A 5,591-nucleotide genomic window follows, 5' to 3' on the forward strand; every position below is an offset into this window, starting at 1 on the left:
AGACATTACTTTGCCAACAAAGGTCCGTCTAGTCAAGGCTATGGTTTTTCCTGTGGTCATGTACGGATAGGAGAGTTGGACTGTGAAGAAGGCTGAGCGCTGAAGCATTGATGCTTTTGAACTGTGGTGTTGGAGAAGACTCTTGAGAGTCCCTTGGACTGCAAAGAGATCCAACCAGTTCATTCTGAAGGAGATCAGCCCTGGGATTTCTTTGGAAGGAGTGATGCTGAAGCTGAAACTCCAGTACTTTGGCCACCTCATGCAAAGAGTTGACTCATTGGAAAAGACTCTGATGCTGCGAGGGATTGGGCGCAGGAGGAGAAGGGGACAACAGAGGATGAGATGGCTGGATGGCATCACTGACTCGATGGATGTGAGTCTCAATGAACTATGGGAGTTGGTGATGGACAGGAAGGCCTGGCGTGCTGCAATTCATGGGGTCGCAAAGAGTCGGACACGACTGAGCGACTGATCTGATCTGATCTGATGTTATAATGGTATGGTATAATGGTTTTCTGTAGATCCACAATAAGTGCATCTGAACCAGGTAGTCATGTACAATGAGGTCATATATATGTGTGATATGTTTATATGTGCATATTTTTAAATCTTTAAAAAATGCCATCAAAAATGGCAAGTTAATCCCCAAACCCAATTATAGTGGCAAATGTGTAAGATAAGTTCAAGGTCTGTAATCAACTTGTGTTCCAAGCTACACTGTATTTACTCTGATCACATGATCACATTATTATTTAGCATATAAGATTAGCAACTGAGGTTATGTTGCACTTTCATCATATCCCCTGAGCTAAGGAATGGGAAAAAAACTCCAAGTGTCAGTCTTAAAGTTGTGATATATAACAAACAAATAGGCAAAAAATAAGTCAAAATACTCATATAAACAATATGTCTATCACAAATTATACACAAATGTTAAATATAAGGCCAAATCAACACCTTCTATTGACAACAAGAGAGTACCAAAGGAAATAGACTCTACCACAATACCTAAAAAGTCAGATATATTTCAAGCTTTATCCAATTGTTTTTTTCTCTATAAAACACAACTGCAAAACTTTGTTTAAACAACTATTTTAGCAACCTTTATCTTAACATTATCATGATCAATTTTTTAAAGTAGAGGCAATGAAAAAATATTTTCTATATTTCTTTTAATGAAGCACACATTTAGGATTTATGCATCCAATTTTTAAGACAATTTCAAGGTTATAAATTAAACACAGGATATTGCAAAATTTCCCATGCAACTATTTATGCTACCATGTTAGTATAACCATTAGCTAAATAAGCACTAAGCATATATTTTTAAAATCCTTTTAAGTGAGTGCACAGTAGCAGAAATAGTAATAATAAATACCGATAAATTTCTATTTCACAAATGCATAATTCTTATAAACTGGCACTGTGCTAGGCATTGAGAGGACAAGATACAGCCCTAACTACCAGTCTTGGCTAGACTTCCTCCTTCTCTGATAGTGGGATTTCCTCACCGCTTGGAAGAGTGACCTAGGGTGACATCATAATTTTTAAGTCTCAGAAAGAACAGCTGCTTAGATATTTCTTAGACCCAAGAGATTCCTGGTGTCCAGAAACTCAGGTTGTTGAGACCCTTAATACAGCTTTCACAGCAACATCCCAACTGCAGGTGACTACACCAAACCATTCCCCACCATGTCTGTCCTCCTCAATCTGCTGAAATATAGACATTTCAAAAAGGCTTCCTTCTTCAGAGTTATGCCAATATAATTCACCACATCTTCCCTATTCCAATTATCTTGCACTACCACCACCAGGTGATCAGATTCCTAAGAGCCAAAGGTTTCATATTTGCCTATATGAGGAACTCCTACAAAATGGGGCTTCCCTGGTAGCTCAGCTAGTAAAGAATCCACCTGCAATGCGGGAGACCTGGGTTCCATCCCTGGGTTGAGAAGATCCCTTGGAGAAGGGAAAGGCTACCCACTCCAGTATTCTGGCCTGGAGAATTCCATGGACTCTATAGTCCATGGGATCGCAAAGAGTCAGACACGATTGAGTGTCTTTCACTTTCACTCTTAAAAAATGGAAAGATAGAAAAACAAACAGATAAAAATATAGATGAAGGATACGAAGGGATAACCAAGAGAAGAGGGAAGTCAAAAGGTTAACAAGCATATAAGGAGTTTTTCGAACTCATTATTAAGAGGAAAGCAAATTAAAATATTGAGATATCACATTATATGTATCAGATATTGGTTGGCAAGAGTTATAAAGGTGAATAACAGGTTGAATGCATGTGGAAACATAGGAACTCACATATGGTGGAAACACAAGAACTCATAAAGGGGTACAGGTACAGCCTTTCTAAAGAGAAATGTTGCATTCAACATTTCTAAGTGATATATATGCATGACTTAAAAACAAGCTTCTGGGTGCACATCCCAAAAATATCCTCACAGAAAAGTCCATAAGCAAACCTGAAAGAGGATCCATTTGAAGCAGGAAGATAGCCAGGGTATTTACTGGTGAATAAAAATGCATCAGAAGCATACCACAAAGTGGCAGGCATGAAGTAAATACTACAAATAGATGGATCTTAAAACATAATTCTGAGTGAAAACCACAAAACACAAAATAGGTAAGTAACACAAAATCATTTATGTAAATTGAAGTCATGAATAGAAAAATAATATCAATTTCGTAAGACAAATATATACACATTAAACTTATGAGAATGGTTGCTGTATAAGAAAGAAAATATGAATGAGGTATGAGTGAAAGAATAAAACAAAAGAGTTGTGAACTAAAAAAGAAAAGAGATGAGAAAAGAGAAAAGATAAGAGAATTAGGAGATTAATCAGGAAATCCAACCTCTGACTAACAGAAGTACTGAAAGAAAAATGAAGGGAGGAATTACCAAAAAAAAACTACGAAAATTTCCAGAATAAAAAAAGTATCCATATTAAAATGACACAATATATACAAAGCACAATAAATGAGAAAATATCTGCAAGATATATCATACACTATTACAAAACCATGATTAAAAACAAAAATCTAAAAACAGAGGTCAAATAAATATCATCAGAAACCAATGAGTTCACAATAACATCACAGGAAGTTATAAAACAAAGGTGCAGTGCCTTTAAAATTCTGAGAAATAATGAATTCCAACTCTGATTTCTATATCCAAATTGTCAATCTAGATTCATGGTAGTATAAAAATATTTACAAACATACAGGGTCTCAAAATTATTAATATCTAAAAATTTGTACTATTTTTCAGAAAGATACTAAGGTATGTGCTCAACTAAAATGATGGAATCAACCAAAAAAATCAAGACATGAGATCTAGGAAAACAACAGTTCAAAGAGGCAAGGAAAATTTCCAAGAAAATGGTAATGTGACCTTCCGTGAAAACAGACAGACAAATAAGCCTATGAACTTTAAAGTAGCAGTTAAGATTAGAGTCTCAGAAGGGATGTGTCTTTAAAAAATCTGGAGAAGATATTCAATGTATACAAATGTATCAAGATGCATTTTGTAATTACACTAATGCATTTGGGAACGGAGACTTTCATGCAAAATTTAAAGGTAACTATTCACTCTAAAAAAGAAGTCTCCCCCTCCTTTATGTATATATGTGTGTTTATGTATAAGTGAAATAAATGACAGCAATGGTACAAGGACAGGAGGAATTTTGTTACTCTAAAGTATTTACACTGCCTGTGAAACAGTGCAACATTATATCAAAAGTGGATTTGGATTAGTTTTAAAGGTACATTTCAAATGTACAAATTTGTAAATGTACAAATGGATGAAATAGGGAAAAAGAGAAAAAAAAGATGAGAAATGGAAAAGAGTGGGAAGCAGAGGAGGAATTTATAATGCCACTTTAGGGCAATCATTAAAAAATGTTTTTAAAAAGTATAATTGATACAGTAAGAAAGCAGAGAAAATGAAATCATATAAAGTACCCAATTAAAATCACAAAAGGCAGAAAAATAGTGGAAGAAAAAAATAGGAACAAAGAACAAGGGGAAAAGGTAGAAAACAACAGTAAATATGGTAGATATTAATCCAACTATATCAGTCATCCCTTTGAAAGTGAATGGTCAAAATCCACCAATTAAAACACAGACATGGTCATAGTGAATCCAAAAAACAAGACTCAACTACATGTTTTCTATAAGAAACCAACTTGAAATGTAAAGACATATGCATTTAGAGCAAAGAGAGAAAGATAAACTTTGCTAACACTAAAAAAGAGAAAGCAGGAGTAGCTATATTAATGTCAGTTAGATCAGATTTCAAAACAATGAAAGTTATTAGAGATAAAGAAAGAGGATTACATAATGCTTAAAAGGTCAGTTCTTCAAAGACAATAATAATTCTTAATATGCATACATCAATGTGTAAGCAGAGCATAAGAGCAGAGCATCAAATATGTGAGGGAAAGACTGACAGAACTTCAAGGAGAAATAGGTAAATCCACTGTCATAGATGAAGACTGTAACATCCATCTACTAGAAATGAACAGATCCAACAGGTAGAACCTCAGTGAGACCACAGCTGAACTCAACAGCACCATCAACCAACTGGATATAATGCTGTTCATTTAAGAACAGCAGATTATACATTCTTCGCAAGCTCACATGGAACATTCACCAACACAAACTACACTGTGGGCCATATCTTAGCAAATTTAAAATAATAAAAATTAATCTCGGTGAGCTCGGCTTCCTCAACATGGCAGCGCCCTTGTCAATGGAGGTGGAGTTCGGAGGTGGTGCGGAGCTCCTGTTTGGCGGTGTGAAGGAAGCATCAGGTCACCTTGCCTGAACAGGAGGAACCCTGGGACATCCGCAGCCTCCTTGTGTGGATCAAGAATTTGCTAAAACAGCGGCCAGAGCTGTTCATCCAAGGAGACAGCATGAGGCCAGGGATTCTGGTGCTGGTTAAAGATGCCGACTGGGAACTGCTGGGTGAGCTGGACTACCAGCTTCAGGACTAAGATAGCGTCCTCTTCATCTCCACGCTGCATGACGGCTAAGGGCCCCTCTCTGTGCCTGGGCCCCCTTGGGGTCGGGAGAACAGAAGAATCAGACAATCCCCTGGGGCCCTACTTCCAGATCTTCCTGTCCCCCTTGGCTGCTTTCTTCACTACTCTGTCCCTTGAGCTCCCTCCAGGCAGGGAAAAGAGGCCAGGTGCTAAAAATGAGCCTTTCTCGGGCACGTGAGCAGGGGAAGGCAGGCACTCCTCCTCCCAGCAGCTGAGGTGGGGGAGGGTACCCCTCCGCGTGGCCGGAGAGGAGGGGGTCTGTGCGGCCAGGTGACCCAGCTGCTGCCCCTCCTGTGTCTCCCTGAGTGACGGCTGACAAGGCACTGCCGCCCCTGGGCTGCGGTGCCTTCCTGGGGAAGAGGAATGAACCTCACTAGCTGACGGCAGGCCCCTCCCCTCTCAAAGACAGGAGGAGCCTTCGCCTCAGTTTCCCCATCTGGACAGCAGAGGGCTCTGCCTGATCCCCATTGATATCACTAGGGAACCCCAGCTGGGGTCCCCTATTCAGCATAGATCGGAAGAGCACAC

At 38.7% G+C, this 5,591-nt stretch overlaps 1 protein-coding gene and 1 pseudogene across 1 annotated transcript in view; one reads left to right on the forward strand and one right to left on the reverse strand.

The window, feature by feature from the left end:
* ARHGAP42 (Rho GTPase activating protein 42) overlaps positions 1 to 5,591 on the reverse strand; it is a 349,865-nt gene that overhangs the window by 104,624 nt on the left and 239,650 nt on the right. The window lies entirely within an intron of this gene.
* On the forward strand, positions 4,751 to 5,054 carry LOC104994603 (annotated as a pseudogene).

This window comes from Bison bison, unplaced genomic scaffold (genome assembly GCF_000754665.1).
Source record: "Bison bison bison isolate TAMUID 2011002044 unplaced genomic scaffold, Bison_UMD1.0 scf7180017864262, whole genome shotgun sequence".
In the NCBI taxonomy this organism is placed as follows: Eukaryota; Metazoa; Chordata; class Mammalia; order Artiodactyla; family Bovidae; genus Bison; species Bison bison.